At 37.1% G+C, this 26,819-nt stretch overlaps 1 protein-coding gene across 13 annotated transcripts in view; it reads right to left on the reverse strand.

Moving 5' to 3' along the window:
* Positions 1–26,819, reverse strand: part of fam53b (family with sequence similarity 53 member B) — a 184,217-nt gene that overhangs the window by 153,292 nt on the left and 4,106 nt on the right. For 3 of the 13 annotated variants that reach the window (XM_039769657.1, XM_039769620.1, XM_039769672.1), the window contains exon 2: positions 14,119–14,178. The exons of 3 other annotated variants lie outside the window; for them this stretch is intronic. The gene's annotated coding sequence lies outside the window, so the exon portion shown is untranslated. Of the gene's footprint in view, positions 1–14,118; positions 16,330–17,729; positions 17,754–26,819 lie in introns of those variants that run through there. 7 more of the 13 variants (XM_039769705.1, XM_039769696.1, XM_039769637.1 and 4 more) reach the window with 6 other exon arrangements.

Here is a 26,819-nt window from a genome sequence, read left to right on the forward strand (position 1 = left end):
CTCTGGATAGGACAAATTAGGAATCATATGAAGATAGCGAGCCATTAAAATTCACATAATGCAATACAATACACCATACATATGCTTACAATATCTTCAGATTACATTTGACCTATTTTTCTCTTTGAAATCAGTAAAGGCATCCTACACATTTCCAAATCAGGCCTGCCCTTCACATCAACCGTATTTCTTGAGCTTCTTTAAAAGCTAAATTTCCACTAGGGAAAATAAAATATTCTATGTATCTATTTATTTATTTATATACTTTATTGGATTTTACTCTCCCTTTAGGGTACTGTTTATTTACAACCCATAAAAATATCCTAAACGTCTGTTCTTACTAATAAAACTTGCGGTTACCACTACTACAGGTTGATATGGTCAAACAATATAAAATAGCTTTGAAGTGAAAAATCTGACATCTTGGATACCTAAAAAGGGGCAGCAGAATCGGATCAAAAAGACCAAGAAGGCACAGAATTGAGGCAATACAGTGTAAAATCAAATACATGACATTTGGGATGTCCAATGCAAGAAATACAGTCCCATGTACACCTGTGCCTGGCCAAAGACTTGAAGAAAGCCTTACTTCAACAGTCAATATTATCATAGCTCATTTTTAGAAACAACATAAATAAAGCTCAAAGAAAAATACACTCTTTATCTTCATTTTGTTTGCTGCTTGAAAGTGAACAGTGAGATATATTTTCTCACTTTAGGAAAAGGAAATGAAATAAATCTTGTATGAATATTCCATGTGTTAGTTCATGGTTTGGGAAGACATAGCAGGAATTCATTTTTTCTGTATCTTGCCTCCTTCAATCAAACTGAAAAAAATACTTTTTCAATCCAGTATAGTGTCATGTTGATTTTCACCCCCGGTTCTCCTTCCATTGAGGTGCGACTCTGAGTTTTTAAGAGTAGTGCCAGTGCCGAGATGGTTACATAAGTAGTAACTTTAAAGGTGGAGTTTGATAACAACAGATATCAAATAAGTTCAGTTCGGTAGCTGATCACACAAAAAAAAATTAAGAGAAAATAGCTGCTTAAAATTGTTGGGGTTGACTATAAAGTCAAAACTATTATAGGCAAAAACTACTTAACAAAAAGGAGTGAGAAGAAAACATCAGTGAAAGAGTAATTGGGGGAAGTCAAATTTGAGTGACTGAAAAAAGAAACATAGCAAACTAAACAAGAAACAAGAAATGAGAAGTGTGATTCAATAACCAAGTAACACATAAGTGCCAGGAGCCTGTAAAACAATCGGGCTCAGGAAAACCTCAGGTGACTAGCTGGCAACACATGGTAATGACAAACAGCTGGCACAGACATGAGGCATGGGAAATAGCAGTGATACTTGCATTCAATCCTTTCACATTTATTAAGACTACTTAAAACGCAAAATCTTAAATTTAGATCAAAGGACTCACATTTCAGAAAAAATAGGAATCATTCAGATTACAGCCACCAAGTTACAGAGGGAATTTCTCTTGAATATACAAAAAAGCATTGATTCTTTATATCAAAAAACTTCAGTTTCTCTTGGTAATTCCTTTTTCCTTTTTTAATATTTAGCTTAGGTTACTTCTCAGGTTAGTATCATCCCCTTCTCCCACCTCACCTGCAAAAACTTTTTTCTCTTCCTTCTCCTATTTCAAAAAGTCAATGTCATCTCTTTATGCTGAACTACACAAAGTCTCCTTCAGACCAACTCCCTACCAACAAGACCAGCCTCCTAGTATTTCACTATTTTGGAGCTCTTTGTATAAAATTATTATATCCTTAACTAGATATCCAAACTTGAACCCAATTTTAAATTATGTATTGATTGTTTCATCAACAATATTTTGCTACGGGCCTTAGCCCTGATTCTTTACACAACTTCTGGTGTGTTTCTCCACATAATCTGGAGTTGCCCTTTCTCTCAAAACTGGTCTCATAGTCTCCTCTTTACATTCCTCAATTATAGTAAAGATCCTGTATCGCTTCATATTTATCTTATCACTCTCCAGCAGAAAATCTTACTTTGGGAATTATAGCAGCAAAAATTACCTTGCTTCTTGCTGGAGAGTGTCTCATTTGTTATGTGTGAACATTTTCCATACCATCTGAAAATACTCCTTTTATATATTATTGCTTCTTGAACTCTCACCTATAATAATAAATTGATCTTTCAAAACAAATATTAACCCTTTCAGGGCAGATGTCGACTTTTGTCGAAACTCAGGGGTAGAGGACGGTAATCAGCTGCAATCTGCAGACAAATCTCACCATTTCATTTTAGTTCAACTCTCTTTAATAGAAGGAAAGTTAGCTTTGTTGATTTGACCTCAGCTACCTGCACGTGCATGAATAGCGAAGAGCAAACAACCTCTAAAATGGCATCGACATCTGGCGATTGACCAAAGTTAATATGTAAAGCAAAATTCTATGGACGACGTTTTGCATTGCATCGCTGAATCAGACTGTAATCTTCAGAATCCAATTTTGATTAAAGTGATCTGGAGATGGAAATCGAAAACGAGGTACCAGCATCAGTTGATCATCCCCAGGCTGATTGTGGTGCTGAACACGTTTATGTAGCTGATGTCACACATTCCTGGGAGGGCGGTCACTTACAATGACAAGAGGTACAAATCAGACTGTGTCACACTGCAACTGCCACCGTTGGCCACATGATGCATGAAGAGAGCCAGGCAACTAGCCTGCCGCTCATTCCGGCTGGCCATCGAGCTGCCCACCGCCCTCCCACTGTTGCCAGAGACACTGAACAGGCACCAACAGCAGCCACAGCATACAGCAGCAGATGTTTTATGATTTATGGGTGACACCATTGCTTCAAGTTTTTTGGAAAAAATATTTAGCCCTCAAAGAGTTAAGAGCCGGTCCTCTACATTAACTCATAACAGGAACTGAACGCCCTTATATTTGTTGCAATCTAACAGCATTCACAGGGCTCAGGATGGTAGACAGCTTCTTTGTTTTTGTTTTTCCAGCTCGCTTCTTCTGTTTTCTTCTAGCATTTAATTTATGTGATACTATAAGCCAGTAATGTTCTAGTTTTCACTTCTTTATAAAAAAACACCTTTTATGTGTTCGTCAGTATTGTTCCAGTTTTCACGTCTAATAAAAATTTGATTACAAAAACATTTGCTATAGCTAGCAAAAATTTTAAGATGGCAGTATGTTCAGCCAGATTTAGGAAGAATCCAATCCAGTCTTAACCCGTAAAAAATAATCTTAATTTTTGAGAAAGATTTTTGAAATATGTGACCCCTGTACAGTTGGTCTCCATTCTAACCCCTATGTCTGAAGGAGAATTTTAATATAATGCTGCTTGCTCAAGTTTTGTTTGGTGGGTGGCTTAAATTGCCCACAGATGATGTCACAATCTGTGTTAAAAGTCTAGAATACTCCATATGTGATAAAAATATATAAAGAATAATGAAAGACTGTATTTTATATGTGTAACATATCTAGATAAATATAATAAATCATAACACATTAATCAATCAATCAACATTTATCAATATAGCACATTTTCATACAAAAAAACGTAGCTCAAAGTGCTATATAAAATGAATAGAAAAATAGATGACACAATAAAAAATAAACATAAAAAATAAAATAAAAAAATAAACAATTAAGTAAACAAAACAATTCTATTCAAGACTCTGAGTCGAGTCAAGACTTCTGTGTACCCTTTATATGTACTATACAATCAATAATTTCAAATTCCTCACAACAAACATGAGCGAACACTTGCTGTCTTCTTAATCCATCACAATTTCAGTTTTTAGTACATTTATGCTTAACTCAGAGGTTATTGTGGTTTACTATGTCTTCATTCTTAGAAGACAACTTGAAGTGCTCTGTATCAACTTGTAAATAAAAAAATAATAATTTGCAGAAAAAACTATCAAGTTGGACTGTTAGAATACTTGTGATGGCATTTCATTTCAATTAAATCCAGCAATAATTATACCAAAAAATTACAGAAATAATGCATGGGGCTACTGCATTTCAGGTACATGAATGCAGATAATGCACACATTATTAATACTGTCCATCTTCATGAGCTTAATCAATAAAGAGAATAATAAAAATGGAATTTTTACAAAAAAATTCTCTCTCAGCATAACTCTTATCTATTTAGCTTGCTCATGTTTTGCCTGAGTTTACCAGATACACACAACTCAGCTGAAAACCTATTTGAAAAACTATCAAAACTGTAGCACAATTGAAAAGTATCTCTGGTATGATAAGTAATCGCAAGCAGCAAGTTTTCCTTGGACTTCAAAGTCTGCTTTGGTCCCACATTCTTCATATCTTTCAGATATACATTTGGTTCCCTTACATTTACACATTTGTTAAAAAGGTGTATTTGCTCTCTAAAATAATTGCAGGTCTACTTTTATAATTAAATTTTCCTGCCTACCAACCTTCTCTATTGTTGTTAACAACAACATCATACAGTCATTCGCATACTACACAGCTACAGATACTCACACAATAGAATCAAACAAAATAAACAACACCCAACATAGTGAAATAGACCATTTTATTCCACTGATCACCTACAAAAATGCAAAAACAAATTAAAAAAGACTTTTTATTATTTGTCAAAACAGCACATGACTCACTCTAGCACTATACATACTGGATATTATTATGTGCCATAAACATTTTCTGATGATATGGTGAGAGTGAAGTGAAAACAGTCTCAACTTTGCTGCATAAAGAAGTAATATGGAGACAGAACAGCACGCAAACTTTATTGTAATAGAGTATCACAGTTTGTGCTCTAACTTCCCATTTATACTAGGGCAACTAGGTGCTACATGCTTCTTATTGATCAGGCACTGGTCATTGCTTGTGCATACAAATTCATGAATTGGCGGAGTTGCATTCAACCTTTTCCCTTCCTTTTGGTGTCTGCCTTTAGTGCACACAGGACTAAATCGAATGCTAGATTGCATTGGTTTCGACATGTGCAGAGGAGAGATGCTGGGTATATTTGGAAGAGGATGTTAAAGATAGAGCTGTCAGGCAAGAGGAAAAGAGGAAGGCCTAAGAGAAGGTTTATGGATGTAGTGAGAGAGGACATGCAGGTGATTGGTGTGACAGAGCAAGATGGACAGAAAGATATGGAACAAGATGATCAGCTGTGGCAAACCCTAACAGGAGCAGCCCAAAGAAGAAGATAGAAAGCTTGTGGTTTTGTTCTGTTTATTCATAATTTACGTCTCTGTGATTATCCTAGTGTCCTTAAATTTCACTTAATTTTAGCTAGGAAAGACAAACAATGCTGGATTGACTAACCTTCTTTTCAAAGTATTTCCAGGGGTGCAAACTCATTTTCTAAATGCAATAAGGCCTGGTCCAGCTATTCAAGACAATACCTGCTGTCATATGCAACTATTTTACAATAACAATGTTCTACACTAGGACAGTCGGATCCAATACCGCTATTAGAAAATTTTTTTAAAAAGATCTTATTCAAAGACAAAAAATAACATTCAATTGTTAAAAAAAAAAAAAAGTTGTCTGCTTTACCTGCACTTATTTTCCCGCTGTCACTCCAAATGCACTATACAAAGGTGCAGTGTTTAAGTGATCTGTTTTTGCGCTTCACTTTACTTTCAAAATTTTGAATTGTTATTTTCAATAGTAAATATTGCAGCAAGACTCCTTCACAACATAGCTTAGGAAAGTTTAGGTTACTTTTTCCTTCACTTTCTCTGTACTTTGATCTACACATACAGTTTTTCAAAATGCTTTTCAGTTGCCCTAATAGTATCATTTACCATCTGATCATGTTTGTTTCCACTCATTAACCTGAGATCCTTACCGGTTGTTTAATGCTGCAACCTTTTTATTAAAACAAAAAAATAACTAACTGTCATAATTCTGATTATTTCTTTAATTACAATACAGTACAACCACCGCTTTAATGAAACTTTCAGTATTAGCCAGAACACTGTGTCTCCATTTTGTGCAGCTGCTAGTTTGATACATAACGCTTAAAACATTGAGGTATAACTAGAAATATTCAGACTACCTTTATTGAAATAATGCTGCATCTCTGAAGAAGAAAAAAGTAGCCCAATTTTGCAACTGATTAGATACTGTGATGATCCCATTTTCTCAGTTAGTCCACATGCCCAGACTCTCTTTTTATAATTAATGCCAAAATAATAAAACAAGTCCATGTTCGAGTTCACTCCCTCTTGCCTGCTGCTCTTTTACTTCCCTTGCTATTCACAGCTTGTTAATCTCTTACTAACCCATATTCTTCCAGATCTCAAAATGTGCTGCCTGTTTAGCATGAAAGCACTGCTTTTTAAACTTTAGTCCTCTCACTCAACTCTCCCTGGGAATGGTGCCCTGTGCCCTCACAAGAAGTGCTTCCCCTGGGCTCCTTCCCAACCCTGCTTTCCATTCCCCACAGCTGTCAATGTAGGAAAAAGACATGTCACAATAAGTTGGTAGCACAGGACGCCAGCCAAGTCATACTACATGATTTGCAGACTAATCATGAGTAAAGAAAATAAAAATAATAATAATAATGTAGCAAAGCGCTGCGCCAAGCTTGCATGGCTCATAAGGATTTAACCTTGCTTTTTTGGCTGATTTTATAGCTTTCTGTCCTGACAAGGACCTGCACGCCCAGTCAACAGCAGCAGACTGAAGACAGAAGGGCAGTGCTGATGCTACCTTTTTATAGTGTACATGCTCAGGATTTTGATGACTCATAACTGCCCGAATAATGCTACGATTTATTTTGCTGTTTACCATGATAGTAAAGTAAACTGCTCAAAAAAATTAAAGGAACACTTTGAAAACACATCATATCTCAATGGGGAAAAAAAAATCATGCTGGATATCTATACTGATATGGACTGGATAATGTGTTAGGAACGAAAGGATGCCACATAGTTAATGAAGATTATCAACCTACAGTGGACTGAATTCAAAGACACCCCAAAAATCAAAGTGAAAAAATGATGCGGCAGGCTAGGCCATTTTGCTGAAAATTCATTGCAGCAACTCAAAAATTATACTTGCTAGTTTGTATGGCCCCCACGTGCTTGTATGCATGCCTGACATCGTCGGGGCATTCTCCTAATGAGACGACGGATGGTGTCCTGGGGGATCTCCTCCCATATCTGGACCAGGGCATCACTGAGCTCCTGGACAGTCTGAGATGCAACCTGGCGGCGTCGGATGGGCTGAAACAATGTCCCAGAGGTGTTCTATTGGATTTAGGTCAGGCAAGTGTGGGGGTCAGTCAACGGTATCAATTCCTTCATCCTCCAGGAACTGCCTGCATACTCTCGCCACATGAGGCCGGGCATTGTCATGCACCAGGAAGATCCAGGACCCACTGCACCAGCATATGGTCTGACAATGAGTCCTAGGATTTAATCCCGACACCTAATAGCAGTCAAGTTGCCGTTGTCTAGCCTGTAGAAGTCTATGCCTCCCCAGACCATCACTGACCCACCACCAAACAGGTCCTGCTGAATGATGTTACAGGCAGCATAACGTTCTCCACGGCTTTTCCAGACTCTTTCACGTCTGTCACATGTGCTCAGGGTGAACCTGCTCTCATCTGTGAAAAGCACAGGGCGCCAGTGGTGGACCTGCCAATTCTAGTATTTTATGGCAAATGCCAATCAAGCTCCCTGGTGCCGGGCAGTGAGTACAGGGTGCACTAGAGGATGTCAAGCCCTCATGCCACCCCCATGAAGTCTGTTTCTGATTGTTTAGTCTGAGACATTCACGCCAGTGGCCTGCTGGAGGTCATTTTGTAGGACTCTGGCAGTGCTCATCCTGTTCTTCCTTGCCCAAGGAGCAGATACTGGTCCAGCTGATGAGTTAAGGACCTACAGCCCTGTCCAGCTCTCCTAGAGTAACTGTCTGCCTCCTGGAATTTCCACCATGCCCTTGAGACTATGCTGGGAAACACAGCAAACCCTCTGGCAATGGCACAAATTGATGTGCCATCCTGGAGAAATTGGACTACCTGCGCAACCTCTGTAGGGTCCAGGTATCTCCTCAGGCTAGCAGCAGTGACACCAACTGTAGCCAAATGCAAAACTAGTGAAAAAACAGTTAGAAAAGATGAGGAGGAAAAAATGTCAGTGGCCTCCACCTGTTAAACCATTCCTGTTTTGGGGGCTGTCTCATTATTGCCCCTCTAGTGCAACTGTTAATTTCATTAACACCAAAGCAGCTGATAAACAACCCCCCTCTGCTACTTAACTGACCAGATCAATATCCCAGAAGTTTAATTGACTTGATGCTACACTCTGATTAAAAAGTGCTCCTTTAATTTTCTTGAGCAGTATATAAAAAAGCACAAACATATGTAACACCCAGAATCACTAACTTGGTTAAGTTCAAATATATTTAATTATTTATATCAGAACCTTATATTTTGACTAACTTGACAGCCCTACTCCACATTACCTCATTCTTTTCTTAACTATCTTGTTAGTTCGTTTTACATGATTTCTTCAATTTACTATGCTTCAGTTATTATTGCTAGTTAGTGACACAAATTTAATAACAGAAAAATGTCCACTCTTCTTTAAAATGTGGCCTGTTAAGTAATATCTTTAGCTTCCTAAAAAGATCTTAAAACTAAAACCAATTATACAAACTGCAAGAAAAAAAAAATCAGTTAAATAACAATGGAGGAGCATTAATAGTTGACAGTTGATCTGGGAAACCTGGCTCACCATGAATGAGTGAACCATGAAAGAAGCATGCTCAACAATGGATCAGAGCTTGTCATCTATTCCTGTTCCTGTTTTCAAATCAATACTGCCAGGAAAAGACTTCCAATGATCCCCTTTTGGAAAAAGTAGATACGCAAAATCTCAACCATTGTGAACAGCTAACTTAAATGTATCCAGAGATACAAGACTTGTGGCTAAACCCTTAGAGCCGAAGTACAAATACAAACATTACTGTCAACAGTAAGGGCTTTGCTCATAGCACAATGATACACAAGTAAACTCGACCATATGATCAAGTGCAATAATAATTTCATTGGCAAACTGCTCTATAATTTGTAATTTACTGTGAAAGGTGCTACATAAAAGAAAGACTTACTGATTAATTTAAACAACAAACAAAACAAAGCAAAAATATTTACTTTCAACATCTCCTCCATAGTTTAATCATGTAAAAGTTTTACGGCTGGCTATAAATCAAACAAATACACCTGTATTTTGCATTAGTTGGTCTTTTGATAGTACACAGGTAACCACAAATCACAAATGAACTGAAAAAAAAAAACATAACTTACACAAATTTAGCACTTATCTATTTAGATCTTGAAATATATGTATCAGTTGGTCTAAAAAACCTGAGAGATAAAGCTTGTCATGCAGCACTTCTGTTTATTGGAACAATTCAACAGAAAATCTACAGGAAATCCTTTGTGGTTAAAAAAAAATCTCTCATAGTTAAGGCCCCCACCCATGACTGATGTTTAATTTTTTTAAAGGTTGCAAGGTTTACCTTCTTTTTTATTACCACCTTCCTCAAGTAAATATGAACCAGGGTAAAAGAAAGGGACTTTCTGTTAGTTATGCTTTCATTTACCCGTCAACACAATTCTCATCTGTATTTGATAGTGTCAGTTCAGAACTGTAGAATTTGGTAGAACATGTACATATGGCAAGAATCCATTTGAAACTAAAACGCCTACAAAATGTTGGCTTGCCCTGCAGAATTAATGTACTTCCTCTTAATAGTCAAGTTCAATTATTTACTGTCCTAGATCCAAAATAGTGTTTGCTAAAACAAGTCCATCAGACATTTCCTGTCTTCAAATTCTGTTCAATAATGTGCAGCATAAAGTTCAGCTTACATTTTGACACCAACAAGGATTTCTGAACAATACTAACTAAAATGACTTAAGCTTACAATTTCAATTTATGCCTGCAACAGAAATTAAAAACAGCGTAAGCAGTATGCAGGGGAACACCACTGAGGAGAAGAAATAGAATGTGCCATCCTAAGCAAGAGAAATATACACTATCTCAGGTAGGACATGAGGATGCATCAGTCCCTACCTGTAGGAAGAATACAAGTGGTAAAATCTATGCACGGTGGTAATAGGCCTTCTGTAAATAATGGGAAAAACACAGCACAGGAAGTGAAGGATTACCAGGAGGTGTCCAGAACTGTAAATAAAAAACAAGGATCTGGGGGCCAGCCTGCACACAGGAAGCAGTGCTGTGGTCAAACTGTAGTACTCTGAGAACTCTTTACCAACTGATGCAAATCCCCCACTCAACTCCAAAGCTCTGATTAATTAGATTGTAAAGCACCTTTCATCAATTCAGGTTTTAACTTCACTTAGTGCGAAATTGTCTACCCAGGTTATTGTGGGTGTTGACTCAGGCTAGAGTTAACTCCTGTCCCAAGGGGGGCAGAAAAGTGGTGAGAAAAGTAACATGGATATGTGATGTGCAGAGAAATATCATGTGATAGGAAAAACCAAATGTCACTTTAATAACTGCAGGCTAGAGTTTGCAACTGAATCAAACCATTAAGGCAAAAAAAAAAACTACCAAAAGACAATAGTAACAATGAGTGACTGATACTTTTAATTATTAAGCAAACACCTTTTATCTAACTCAATTTAGAAAAAATAAATCAGCATACAAAACAAGGATAAAGTTACATGAAAAAAATTATATACAGCAGAGGAAGCATAGCACTGTACTGTGGAAGTAGGTATTGACCCTATTTGGTAATATGTACTATGAAACTTAAAACAATTGCAAAAAAAAAAAAAGGCTTAAGTGCTTCTGTGAAAACTGAACCCAGTAGCTGTGTTAAATTGTAGTTCCATGCAATGACACCAAGAAACCTTTAACTTTACATGCAAATCCAGCACTGACCTGACAATGGCCCTTGGACAAACTTATAAAATGGTACTACTACCAGCTCCTCCCACAACAGCTGTATGTCTCAGTTGTCGTTATGTACACTACACTACTTACTCACTGTACTACTCTGCTGAAACAGTCCAAAAACTATAGTGCAAGGAAAAATGTGAAGTACCACTTAAAATTTAAGAAAATTACATTTACACTGAGAGGAACACAGTGCATGAAGCACCTTTCATAATGACTATTCATGGTGGCTCTAAAATCTGTACTAACCCCTACTCTCTCTTCTGTTTCTTTTTCCGGTGTCTTTTTGGTGGTGCGCCACCACCATCTACTCAAATCACCGTGATGTTCCAACAGTGTCAGATTAAAAGCCAGAAGTCTGCATGACCATCATCATCAAGTCCGTCCGTGAGAACCCTAAATACAAAGAAAACTATTTCATTTATGTTAGGTAAAATGCCCATGTGGGGACTAGGCGGTCTTGTGGCCTGGAACCCCTGCAGATTTTATTTTTTTCTCCAGCCGTCTGGAGTTTTTTTTTTGTTTTTCTGTCCTCCCTGGCCATCGGACCTTACTCTTTTTCTATGTTAACTATCCATCCATTTCCTAACCCGCTGAAACCGAACAGGGTCACGGGGGTCTGCTGGAGCCAATCCCAGCCAACACAGGGCACAAGGCAGGAACCAATCCTGGGCAGGGTGCCAACCCACCGCAGGACACACACAAACACACACACACACCAAGCACACACTATGGCCAATTTAGAATCGCCAATCCACCTAACCTGCATGTCTTTGGATTGTGGGAGGAAACCGGAGCGCCCAGAGGAAACCCACGCAGACACGGGGAGAACATGCAAACTCCACGCGAACCGGGTCTCCTAACTGCGAGGCAGCAGCGCTACCACTGCGCCACCGTGCCGCCCTCTATGTTAACTAATGTTGTCTTATTTTAATTTCTTATTTTGTCTTTTATTTTTCATTATTTAAAGGACTTTGAGCTACATTTTTGTATGAAAATGTGCTATATAAATAAATGTTGTTGATTACTATCAACTAGCACTCTTCACAGCAATTACTGAACAAACCTTTTAACCACATGATCTCTTGCTATACTTACCTTTTATTATGCTCTCATCTTGTTCCCTGCTTTACACAGCTATAGTTAGTTATCTAAATTTTACGCATTTTGAACTAATCTATTAAAAAAAATAATAAAAATGAAACTATGATTTTCTTGGTATCATCAATGGGACATATCTATTTTCAGATTTTGTTCTGCAACAGCATTATGCACTCCAAATTGATTTTTTTGCATATCTCACATCAAGATGGATCATGTATATGTATGCAACAAAATTAAATGAAAAGCAATTTGCAAAATATATTTAAATAACAACCAAAGTGGATATTCACAAAAATATACAATTCTTCATACATGCGTAACCCTGAGCACTGAAATATACTTGTGCTAGTTATGAATAGTTCTTATTGGAAGAGAAAGATATAGGAGGCGTCACATCACCACCACAGCCCCAAAGCATTTCTACATTGCTCACATAGTGTCCTATTAGGATTTTCTATGCACTCCCTGTGCTTCTATGGGCATTATCCTACAGTATAAGACAAATACTTCTACACAAACTCAAGTTCAAAGTTGACAAAATCATGCCATAATGAAAAATGTATCTTGTAATGTGTTTCAAGAAAATAAAAATATCAGAAAAAAATGTATTGTTCCACCAATGGAGTATTGCAGACAGGTATTTTTTTTTTTTTGGTTCTTTATTTCACCTTATACAATTTCTTGTATTAGGAATTTGTTAGTTTTCGCATACCCCTTGGGGTCGGAGCACAGGGTCAGCCATTGTACAGCACCCCTGGTGCAATTGAAGCTTAAGGGCCTTGCTCAAGGGCCCAGCAGAGTTGGATCTCTTTTGGCAGTGACGGGGATTCGAACCGGCAACCTTCAGGATACCAGCGCAGGTCCTAAGCCTCAGCGCCTATTAGTGTATGCTTTTGTCCATACCAACATTTCTAATTTTCATGGGGTTAAAAAAACACTTCTAAAGAAGGGAAAAAGTAAGTAGGTCAATATCAGTGAAAACTTTTTATGTCACACAAAAAAGCTCTCCTTTTTTAATAGTACTGTTGCATTATTAGGTAATACCATAAAAACATAAGAACCCAACCACAGACATTTTTTTTTTTTTAAAAAAAAAGAGCTTTTTAATCAAGGTAAAATACAGTTAAAACCAAAAAACCCAGCATTTTAGAGTTTTGTAACCCATTAAGTAATTTCCATTAATTATTTCCGTTAACCAATAGTATGCAGTCTATAAACAACTTAAACATAGACACAACAAATGAGTATATCAGTTTTCTATGCCACAGACTAGAAAGACATATGCTAGTCTTTAACAGCAAAAGCCTATTCGTTACCACAAGATTTCAGGCAACAAAAAGTAACATCACCTTGTTGAGATACCAGACAAGGTCATTATATTTTACCAGACGCTAGGAACAAGTTAAGCTGAACTTGTGACACACATATATTATATACTTTCTGGCGGGCTCTCCCTACAATGGGAAATTGGCATGATCTTCATCAGGTTAATTCTTCGATGTTTACTACAATTAATTGTTGGATGGTAGATGCTTTCACGAATACGGTTTAGGCATACACAATAAAATCCCTTTGTTTAAATTATCAGGCACTTTTGTTTAATTTGGTTTTTACCCAAAATTTGACCAGATGGTGCAAGTTGTGTTCAGATTTTGAATAACTTACATGTTGCCAGCCATTTCTATTTGCCAATGCATACACAATTTACGACACAGTTTCAACTATAGCAATTCCCACAGAATCCACAACATATTATAACGATATCACAAAAAAGTAGTGTGACAATTACATTTTAAATTATTAATTATTGCAATTTAATTTCACAAAATATAATGTTACATTTACATCAGCATTTCACATTTGAAATTTGCAGCTAAGATAAAGTACTCAGAAACGAGAAATCTAGCAGAAAAGTGACAGACTCATGGGTACTAAAACTCATGATAGCTAAAGTATTTCTGCATATACAGATTAGCACAACAAAAGCTCAGTATCACATTTACTTCAAAATGACATTTTTTTTTCTTCTTTCATAAATACTGGCCCCAGTTCCCCCATACAAAGATTCACCTACCTGGGGCACACAAAGGTTGACCTGGAATTGCTAGCAAACTTGCAAGAAGAGACCTGCTTCCTGTGAATAAATAACGACACAACACAATCTTACACAGAATTCAGCAATATAAATACTCACTTTCTGAGCATAGATTAAGGAGATGCCTGAAGATCCTGACAGCAAAAAGAACAACTCACTGAAATTCTACTGCTATTACTTCAAGTAAAATAATTACATGAGTTGCCATGTGGAATAGTGGGTCCATGACTAAGTGGCAAAAGTCCGTTTTTAAATAAATATTTAAAACAGCCAGCTTGATCTCAGTGGTTGTGCATGCTTGCATGGCTCCAAGAGATTGTTGGGGTGATTGAGAAAGAGCACACCTGCATGTGATGTTGTGTTCTGTCTTAATTGCTTCATTGGCTTTCCGCAGTTCACGATCGAGGCACTGTGCCTGCAGTGGAAGATAAAAAGGGAGAAACAAAAGGAAAAAGAAAAGAGAATGGGAGATTAAAAAGATGGGAGAGAGAAGCAGGCAGGAAGACAGGAGAGTGACAGTGCAAGAGTGAATGAGTGAGTGAGAAAGATGAAGCAGGAAGCTATAAGTAGCCTCAAGGCTGCTGAAGTGGATCACTCTGGCTGGGCAGTTGAGGGTAATGGAGTGATACAGTGCTGGATGGTGCAAATCGCCGTCCAAGTCTGGGAAGGAGGTGGCGAGGCTCAGATGAGGAGCCCTATTGGAGCCATGGATAGTAGGGACCCAAACCAGGGTTCAGATGGCAGCCATGCTGGAAGCCATGGAACAGCAGGGACCCAGACCTGTGGAAGGAGGTTGGCTACACCTGTTGGTTTGATGTCTCTCAGTGCCTCAAAACCTGAGCTGGGTAAGCCAGGGAGAAGGTCATGTTAACGGGGGACTGAATTTTAAAGAGTAGACTTTTACCTAGGATTTTAACCTAGTTTTAAGGGATCATTTATTTTTTTTTTTTTAACCTCCACAGCACTTTGTTTTATGGACTATTTATTTATGGAATATCTAAACTCTGAATCATTTGGACCCGTGATTTTGATTGTTGGGTATTAGTAAAAGCACTGTTACACTTTGGTACCTACACCTTGCTATGTGTGTGTATTCTCTTTTATCTGGCTCATCTGTTGGTTATGTTATTGACGGTGGTGGATTTGACAGGCTCCAGAAGAACCTGGTAGCATACAGCCAACCCACACCGCCCAATGCCATGACTGCTCCTGAGGGTCAACCACTGACTATTTAAGTCAGTTTTGGAATGTGACAATATAGCCAATTCTTCATGGCCATTTTTGACCCCTGCAGCAAAGTATCACTTTTTCTATATTGCCAATTAGGTGCAGTTCAAGAAAAGCTGATTTTCTTTAGTTTACTGGAAAAATGTTTGGACTCTTTTCCATTACCACTGAATACTCAATTTATTCACAACAGAAAATCACCAGGTTTAATTATACAAGGATTTTCAGCAAAACAAGGACAGGATCAACAGCAAAGAAGCTCTCCAAGATCCAAATTTATAGACATTGACATAACAAAAAACAATCACTTTCATTTTGTCAGCAAATCAATACAATGTAAGCTTAAAGTGACCTCTGACAAAGCCGTATAAACTTGACATTGAATTATGGGGGAGAGGGGATTTAACGATAATCTAAAATGGCGGTGTAAGATCGCAGAAAGCAGTGCAACCCAAAACATTCCACAAGTGCCAATACTGGGCAATCCTACATAGAACCCCTATTATATATACAAATATGGCATCACTGTTGTATTTATTGATAAACAAGACTACACGTTTATGCCTTGAGTGAAAACACATAATTATAGTTTTGTCAAAGATACAATAATAAATAAAAGCAAAAAGAAAAACAAGGGTCTACATAGCTGTGAGCAAATATGCAGAAGAATTCATTACACAAAGCTGGTTGGATTAGTTTTCCTTAAAGACATTAGTCAACTGATCAACAAGTTTGACATTCTTTCCCTAGTAACTCTCTAGCAGGTATGCAAACACAGACTGTTTATATATACACAGACCCCCTAGTGTGTGTGTGTGTATATTATATATATATACTGTATATATACACACATACACACACACACTAGGGGACTTTGCTCACCAATCCCAGTTTTCCGGAAACACTCTTTGAATTGTTGCTATTTCATTAGTTTCACTTTTATTTCAGAACTTCTGTAAAAACAATATTTAGAATCTTTCGACTCCCAGTATGCTGAATCTTTTAAATGAGCTCAGTGAGACATGTGTTTAATGACTTTGTACCATAATTCAGGATAGGTTTCTCCGTTTGGAATTTCAGCACAGACAAAACGATCTACATCATCAGCACTTAATTTTTTTTTTTTGCAAAGTAAACCAATAAATACATGTGAGGTAAATCCCGTTTATGAAATTCTCTGACTTAAACTTCAAAGTCTTACAATATTTACATACTTCTGACATATCACCTATGTCCATATATTCGATTTCTATTTGCCTTTATGTTATTTCTCCGAGTAATAATTTCTCTTTGTTTGCGCTAATGCAATGTTTACTTTGTTTGTTTTGACACTGTCGTTATTTTTTTTTGCTTTCATATTCTGTATGTTACTCTGCATGTGTTTTGCGCCTACATTTTTTTGAGTCTTTTTAATTCCAGTTTTCATTATCTCTAACCTGCTCTGCATGTATTTGGCCCCCTTGTTTTTTAACCTCTTTATGACGTTTTACTTTGTTTTCTACTCTGGCTTTTATTTCTGACCTCGCTTTGTCCTGCTTTTATTTCCAATGACACCTGGTCTATGGTGATTATTTTCCCTTTTTTGAGTAATAATTTCTGTTTGTTTGCGCTACTGCAGTGGTTCTCAACCTGTGGGGTGGGCCCCCCTAGGGGGGGGCGCGAAGATGTGAAAAAAAGAAAACAAGAATCAAAAATATGAAAAAAAACATCTGTTGAAACCAAAACAAATAAACTACATTCTGATACTAGAACAATACATATAGAGTTAGATAAATGTTGATAAAAGTTAAGTAGGTATAATAAAATATGCATCTACATTTCAAAAAAATTTTGGGGGGGCGCGATTAAAACTGTTATGAAAACTCGGGTCGCAAATACTTAAAGGTTGAGAAACGCTGCGCTACTGCAATCTTTACTTTCTTTTTTTTATACAGTAATCTCTCCTCGATCGCGGGGGTTGTGTTCCAGAACCCCCCACGATAGGTTAAAATCCACAAAGCAGAAACCATATGTTTGTATGGTTATTTGTATATATTTTAAGTCCTTATAAACTCTCCCACACTGTTTATAAATATTCCCCGCACAGTTATACAGCATAAACCCTTTGTATTCTCTTAGATATCAGGTAAGATTCATTGAAATTATTCATGTAAACACAATGTTTATATACAATAAAACCTAAATATTATTTTAAAGATATCGAGCGTCTCCGATATCACATGTTACAGCCATTACAAACAGGCCACTGACAATAAATATGTACAATGCAAGAAAAATTGTATACAGTAAATGTGTGTACAGTGACACTAAACGTACGTACATGTACTAAGTACTGTACGTAGAAAATTATTATGGTTACTCACCAACAATGACGCGATGACTTGTCCGATAATGATGAGTTTAATTTTACTGCACAACAAAGGAGAGCGTTACAGCTCTTCTAAAGGAGCCTCTTGAGGCGATTGTGTAGCACCGCCATTGTTGTTCTTCCGGCAGTCTTCAATCCAAATCCTTAAAGCAGATTTCATCCGGACTACTGCCTTATTATATCCACTCTACTCGGTTTGCGCCCTGGTTAAAAGGACACTGTGGCCGTAGATCTTATACTCTTTTCCTCCTTTTTAAATAAAAAGGATCGTAGACTCATTGATGCCGGAGTCCAAAACTTTTACCTTTTCGGCAATCGTTAGCATCTTCCGTTGGCGCTTGGGCACGGCCCCTGAAGCAGTTTCAGGAGCAGATCGTTTTGGAGCCATAACATAAAGTTAACTCTTTACACTGCGAAACACGTTGATACTGAATGAGCGAGACGAGACTTCCTGGTTAACACTGCGGAATCGAATTTGGCGCTCCGTCGCTTATCCAATCAGCACGCAGAAACTTAACTGCGTGTTCTGACTGGTTAACTTCTCAGCCATCCGCCAATAGCGTCCCTTGTATGAAATCAACTGGGCAAACCAACTGAGGAAGCATATACCAGAAGTAAAAAGACCCATTGTCTGCAGAAACCCACGAAGCACCAAAAAATCTGCATTATATATTTAGATAAGCTTACATATAAAATCCGCGATAGAGTGAAGCCGCGAAAGTCGAAGCGCGATATAGCGAGGGATTACTGTATGTTCAAATTTTCCTACTTTCATATTCTTTAACTTTCTCCCTTTTCTTTTTTGAACCTTTCGAAATCCACTGCTTTCATAATCTCTAACTTGCTCTGCATGTGTTTAGCGCCAACATTTGTGAACGTCTTGAAGTTATACTTTGTCTTTTACTCTGTCTTTTAATTCTGAGCCCAATTGGACGTACTTTATTTTCAATTCCACTTGTTCCGGGCTGATAATTACTGTCCTTATTTTCTGAATTTGCACCTAGATTATTCTTTTTCTTTTTTTTTCTCTCCAACGCTTTGGAGTCTCTTTTCTCCGCGATGCTTTCTTCTTCGCTTATTCGTCTACATTTCATTTATAACGTATTGTCTTTATATACACTGAGAGCCCTTAATCTGCGTGTGCTCAAAGCCTTTGCACGACTTGAGTGTTTTGCTGCCCGTGGTCTTATTTGATGTTGGTTGTAAGTAGGGCGTGTCTTGCAAGAATCTCATGTTCTACGTCCCCGTGAGATGGTCCTGTGTCAATCTCTTGGCACTAAGTCTCAGGTTTAAGGTCGCTGCGAGACGCTCCGTGGCCAATCATATGAAAAAGTTTGGGAACCCCTATCAGGCCTGCATAATAATTTACTTTCAAGAAAAAAGATAACAATGGTATATCTTTCATTTCCTAGGAACAGCCGAGTACTGGGGTGTTTTCCGAACAAAGATTTTTAGTGAAGCAGAATTTAGTTGTATGAAATTAAATCAAATTTGAAAAACTGGCTGTGCAAAAATTTGGGTGCCCCTGTAATTTTGCTGATTTGAATGCACATAACTGCTCAATACTGATTACTTGCAACATCAAATTGGTTGGATTAGCTCGTTAAGCCTAGAACTTCATAGACAGGTGTATCCAATCATGAGAAAAGGTATTTAAGGTGGTCAATTGCAAGAGTGACAACATTGGGATCTTCAAAGCAAATCTCAAAAGATCTGAAAACAAAGATTGTTCAGTATCATGGTTTAGGTGAAGGCTACAAAAAGCTATCTCTGAGGTTTAAACCGTCAGTTTCAACTGTAAGGAATGTAATCAGGAAATGTAAGGCCACAGGCACAGATGCTGTTAAACCCAAGTCTAGTAGGCCAAGAAATATACAGGGGCGGCACGTGCGCAGGATTCTGAGAATGGTTACAGACAACCCACAGATCACCTCCAAAGACCTGCAAGAACATCTTGCTGCAGATGGTCTATATGTACATCATTCTACAATTCAGTGCAATTTCCACAAAGAACATCTGTATGGCAGGGTGATGAGAAAGAAGCCCTTTCTGCACTCACGCCACAAACAGAGCCGCTTGTTGTATGCAAATGCTTATTTAGACAAGCCAGATTCATTTTGGAACAAAGTGCTTTGGACCGACGAGACAAAAATTGAGTTATTTGATCATAACAAAAAGCACTTTGCATGGCGGAAGAACACTGCATTCCAAGAAAAACACCTGCTACCTACTGTCAAATTTGGTGCAGGTTCCATCATGCTGTGGGGCTGTGTGGCTAGTTCAGGGACTGGGGCCCTTGTTAAAGTTGAGGGTTGGATGAATTCAACCCAATATCAACAAATTCTTCAGGATGTTCAAACATCAGTCACAAAGTTGAAGTTATGCAGGGGTTGAATATTCCAATAAGACAATAACCCAAAAGACAATTCAAAATCTACAAAGGCATTCATGCAGAGGGAGAAGTACAATGTTCTGGAATGGCCGTCACAATCCCCTGACTTGAATATCATCAAAAACCTATGGGATGATTTGAAGCATGCTGTCGGTGCTCGGCAGCCACCAAATTTAACTGAACTGGAGAGATTTTGTATGGAAGAATGGTCAAAATACTTCCATCCAGAATCCAGACACTAATCAAAGGCTTATAAGAGGCGTTTAGAGGCTATAACATTTGCAAAAGGAGGGTCAACAAAGTACTGATGTAATATCTCTGTTGGGGTGCTCAAATTTATGCACCTGTGTAAATTTTGTTATGATGCATATTGCATATTTTCTGTTAATCCAATAAACTTAATGTCACTGCTGAAATACTACTGTTTCCATAAGGCATGTCATATATTAAAAGGAAGTTGCTACTTTGAAAGCTCAGCCAATGGTAAACAAAAATTCAAAGAATTAAGAAGGGTTCCCTAACTTTTATATTATTATATATATATATATATATATATATATATATATATATATATATATATATATATATATATATATATATATATATATATATATATATATATATATATATACACACACATGAGCGCATGGGGAGCAGCTTAAGGACCCCAATGTGTACCACGAAACCTTGTGCCAGGTACTAAACTCTCTTTCTTTGTTCCCTCAGGAAGAAAGGAGCAGCACCGCCATGAATACACCCGGACTCGCTAAACCACAAGACACTGCCAGGTTCCTTTCGTTTCCCCCTGGTCTCCATCTGATGACATCACTACCATCCATCTACCAGCCCAGTTCCTTCCCAGCATTCCTTGTCCGTTCCTACCCCATAAATTGTCCGACTGTTATTTGATTCATGTCTATTGTCGAATGTACAAACTGACCATTACTTTGGAGAACAGAAACCCCAAACCTTCAACATTTCTTGTGTGTTTCTTTTTACAATATACACACACATATATATATACATATACACACATATATATATATCAAATGTGGCACATGGGTTGGCAATAGCAATGTCTTGTGCAGATTATGGTTTAATTTCACATTATCATCAACAACTTTGTTCAAGGTTTTGCTAGAGACAAGGACAGCTAAAGATTTCAAAAGTGCTTTGATATGCACAATGCAACTCAGTTTCCACAACTCATCTACATTTTTAGATAACGGAGTTTAGCACAGAGTGAACATTAAGTACTGTAGAGGAAGATTATATGTAAACAATGAATTAATTAAATGCAAAATTAATACAAATGTCATGCATTTTAAGTCACAGCAAGCTCATTTCACCACTGAACTTACAACCCCATTACCATTTCAAACATTTATTGAGCAATTGACTATTCATGAAAGGGAAGGAGTAAGAGGACAATAAAGTCCAATGGTATTTTAAGATGGATGTAAACTGGAAAATGAAGAAAAATGGTGCAAGCCTAGGTCTACCCATTGAGCAAGCAAAAATAAGATCTGAAAGGGCAGGTTAGAGGAACATTAAAAAAGGCAAAGCTTTAGTTAAGTAAAGAGCATAACAAAACACTACAGTAAGCTGCTTAATTTGGTGAAAAAAGGAGAAAAAATATTACCAAAAGCTAGGCCTAGTGACGAGCAATTGCTTGGAGTCAGGAGTTTGTTTTTACATAATTAAAAGCCAAACTGAGCTGAAAGCTAATTAAAAGCCAAACTGAGCTGAAAGCAAGTCTCAGGTACAATCTCCAGCTAAAGAAAAGTTAGTTCATGCAGCAACAAATCTAATAAGGTGTGAGATCAAGGTCAGCCATCGATTTACTGTATCACAGATATGCTCAGTCCTACCAAGTCAACTCAAGCTTAGTCTACATTAACATGGATATATTTGAAAATGCATGTGTTTGCTTTGGCCTACCATCCATAATGAAACTGTATTTTTGACAGCTGAAAGCTAATCTTTTCAAATATGCTCTCCCAAAATGTTTAACTTTGGAAATGACAAGTCTTATATAGCAGAGTGGATGGGGGAAAAAAAGAAGCTCTGTGAAAACTCTAAGGTATTGTTGTCATAGCATCAGGCACTGACTTCCAGTTCTGCTGTGATAATGGACTTTGCAAAATCATTACTGGAGTAACAGCTCTTTCCTAACTCCTCTGTATCAGCTGACCTGTACTACACCTTGAAACACTTGAATATTTCACTACATTTACTTTAGCCAGACTCCAAGTCTATATTTTTGATGGTTTTGATTACTTTACACTCAACTGTAACATTTAAAAAATGTTATATATCGTCTGTCCAAACAAAGTAGTCCAGTTTAGAGCTTATTTTCAGGTGCTGCTTGTTTCCCTCGTGTATCAATTTACTTAGTTTGTTCTGTAAACAATCAACACTTGACTGGGCTAAGCCTCAGAATCACCGAAAAACTATTCTAATAGACATCTCTTGGATATGGGAGGAAAACCAGAATATCCTGTGAAAACCCATAAAAACATGGAATGCACAGTAATGGGTCTTCCAAATGAATCCAAGTCTCCAGGAGCTACCTGTAATAACTTGAGCCAGCAGGCTGCCCTGTGACTATAAGCCACAGATTCAATATGCAAAAAGACAAGTAAATGATAGGAAATTAATTTATTCCTTTACAGTTTTTAAAGAAACTAAATGTTTAAGCAGCAGCAATAAATACTTGGCCATTTTGCTCAGAACATACATTACACATGACTAAGGTAGCTTTACAGAACCATGTATGTGCACACATTAAGTCAGTATTAAGTCAGATTTCTATTCAGTCCATTTTTCTGTGTAACATAGTCTACATAAAATGTCTATATTTAAAAGAGCATACCACAAAAGTTAAAAAAGAGGGGGAGAGGGAATATTCTAAAAGCTACTGATAAACTTGACACCCTGCTTTATCTGAAACATTTTCCTAAATTATGTGTATAATACAAGTCAAAAAGAGGAACAGAAAAGCCTAACGTTTACAGGAAATGGCCTATACTCTTTATGTTTTTAAAGCTCTGATTCAATTTCTTTAATTTGACTGATGCACTTGAATATTGGTTCCTCATTTTTCACTTTTGTTTCAAGTAGCACTGAACCACTTGAATGGCATTTAGGAAATGTCTCCTTCACATACAACACAGAAAGCCCTGCTTCTAGATTTTATATCCTGTTCAGTGAGGTCGCCAGGATTGTTGAGATATTTTTAATTCTGACCATGACTCTTCCAGTATCTAAAAAAAATTACTACTTCAAAATTGCTAAAGCAAAAAGTATATCCATACATTTTACCACCCATAATCAAGGGATTTCAAAGTCTATCCTAGCAGCATTAGGTACATGACATGCCACACCATGATAATTTATAATCCACAGTTTCACAAGCATATAGTTCTGAAATGTCCCAAGAAAATTTTTGCGATCACAGGAAGAAACGTGCCCATCTGACACAGTAGCAAGAACAAGACTTAAAAGTCTGTGCCTGGAGCTGTTATGCAGCAGCTCCCTGGTACGATTACTACATATACAAAATTAAACATGCTGTGACTAAATAGTTGCCTTCCTGCAAGTTACATCTCTTCTTTCAGTCATCTCATTTTCACTTTACATGGACAGTACTTTTTACTCCATGCTCAATATGGGACAGTGACAGGTCTGCTGGTCAAGTCGCAGATCACTGCATTTGAAGCTACAGCTCAACAAATATAAAAGCACCATAACCTAAAACTATTGTTTATATCTACCATCTTACTATTCCATTTCACCAAGAGGAAACCATACATTTTATATACATCCATTCATGTTCTAACTCAACCTAGCTCAGGAAACACCAAGCAAAACGCAGGTACCAGTAATGGATGGGGTGCCAGCTCACTGTGTAGCATAACATTCTTTCACCACACCCATGTTTACTCAATGGAGAGAATTTAGAGCAGATACAGGACTTTACAATATGGAAGAAAAATTAAGAGCACCCAGGGGAACATCCCATACAGATATGACAACAACATGCAAACTTGATATGGATAAGATTCAAACCTAGGACACCGCAAGATGTAATGCTGTGATGACAAACAGTGTACCATCACCAAAGAAATATTTCAGGATATACTCATGAAAAGGTTAAAAATAAATAAATAAAAGGTCTATTTTTACAAAGTCTAATATTAAGAGAAAGAAAAATTAAATAAGTTCTGTTTGGCCTTTATTCATATTATGACTGTACAGAGCAGCAAATTTCAAATGAATACCTGTTAGTGAGGCCTACTGGCAAAGGCACTTAGGCTGAAAACCACAAGATTACTCCCCACCAAACGGTGATCTTTACCAAATCATTTCTTGTGGTTTATTGAGAAAAGGGAAAACACAATGACTGTAATACAGCCCAAATATCCTAGGTTAAAAAAGAAAAAATTAAAATCTCATTCAACTGAAACCCAGGCCTCATAAAACTCAGGTATGACAAATCAGGTGTGTAACTGTTCCATTCAACTCTGTTGCTAAAAAAAATCATTTACCCCACATTTAGATATCATTTTTTTTTTTTTGACAGATTTCTTTTCCAAAATTTATTTTAAATAGATGTGTGGGCCTCCTCCATCCATGGTTCGCTCCTATCTGGCACCAAAAGGATGCTGCCAGAAAAGGCATATGCCTCCTGCAACCTTAAAATTATTATCAGCACTTTTTACACTGAGAACTGTCACTTAGTACTTTATATGAGGTTTTACGCAGCTCCAATTCACTATTTTGACTGGCCACATTTTTTATTTTTCTTCTACATTTGAGTTCATAATGGTTTTCTTATGCATACTGTATATTCTAAGTATGACAAAGTGTATCGCTGTCCTTAAACCACTCTGCAGTGATGACTTCATTAATACTGTACACTTCTGCAGTGATGACTTCACTAATACTGTACAAGTTAATAAAATAAAAAGTAGAAAAGAAAAAAAAACTAATGTATGTAAAGACAAACAGTCCTGTGGTCTGAAAAAACAGCTTTAAAGTGTAGGAAAGGAGACACACAGACAAATTTCCCACGACAAATGTAACCTCTGTCTCTCCCTAGGGTACTTGTCTAGATAGTTTTGGTGCAGATTAGGAAGAACTTTATGAGGCAACAAATGACTACTGAAACCGGTGACCTCAAGGCTGGCTTTGGACCTGTACAATTACAGTCTAAAATGACTTTTTGTTCTTAAGAAATGACATTGCTATTTACCAACAGCAATAAAAGGGATGTTTGGCTAACTTCTTTATTTAAAAATATGATATATGAAAATGTGTTTACAGCACTGGACTGGGCTCAGACCATGTTAATATTAGGTTAAAAATACACTGTGCTGGAAATGTGGTGTGCTCCCTGGTGGCATTTATTATGAATAATACTAAACAAATGTATAATAATCACACAAACTAAAGAAACCCTGTTTCTATATCCTTTATTAAAATGATCCATGATCTTACAATACAAAACATGCTATATGTTCAGGTATTGTACATCCATCCATCCATTTATTCATTCTTCCTACGATCAAGCCAAAGTACCTGGTGTTTTCTTGGTTTATCTGTGTAATTGATCAAAGTAAAAAAGCAAATATTCATGTGTTTTTTTTTGTGTGTGATTGTTGGCTAAAATTCAATTGTCCCATCCATTATTTTCACTACCGCTCTGATAGCTATCCATATCTCTGCTCTCATGAGTCAAGAATTTGTTCTTTTTGGGTATAATTGGATTATTGCAGTTTCACAAAAAACTGTTTAATCCCACGTTAACAAAATGGATGGCTTGTTAAATAAACAAATCATTTATACTACAAGTAAGATGGGCAAAACTAACAGTTTTTGTATTTTTCCTTCTATTGAACTCATTCTCATGATGAAAATTTTAAAACTCCAAAAGCTGTACATGTTAATTTGGTTTAACTGTAATACACATGCAAAATTCATGAACATCCACTCAGCTGTTTTAGAATAATGCACATTGTTGTCCCCATTATGACTTCCCAATGAAATTCCTGAAACTCCATGTAGATTATACTTTAAATTACCAGAAAAATAATGTAAATACAAAATTTTGTGACAGTAAATATAGCCACTATTGACCGATGCTCAATTTTTGTGTTGGTCCCCCACAACACCACACCCCAGTCTTCATTCCTATGCAGTCACTGACTTGGAATGTAGCCTTCATAGTAAGTAGAGACAAACCTAAATACTATGCCAAATTCAACACCATCAGCTGACCCATTTTGGCATGATAATGTGGTTTTAGTTTGTACCAAACCCAAATAACAGCACTCTTTCTCAATGAAATGTTTAATTGTATCAGGAGTAATCGCACCCATTTTGGAGGAAGGCCACTTTTTTTGCTACTTCTCCATTACAAACAAGCTTCTCTACGAAATTTTGGTGACACTTTAGTTTAGGTACTGCAAAACTGCACTTAGTATAATTTTACTATTATGTAACAAGACCGTAACACACACAATGTAACAAGACCATAACACACACTTCTTTGGGTCTTTATAACACTTAGAATGCATCAGTAAAGTGTTTATTCATCTCTGCAATGTGACCTACTAACAAAACTGACTCACATTTCTCTTGATATTGCATATTTAGGATAAGACCTGTGAATCCTATATATTAATAAGT

This window comes from Polypterus senegalus, chromosome 1 (assembly GCF_016835505.1).
Source record: "Polypterus senegalus isolate Bchr_013 chromosome 1, ASM1683550v1, whole genome shotgun sequence".
In the NCBI taxonomy this organism is placed as follows: Eukaryota; Metazoa; Chordata; class Cladistia; order Polypteriformes; family Polypteridae; genus Polypterus; species Polypterus senegalus.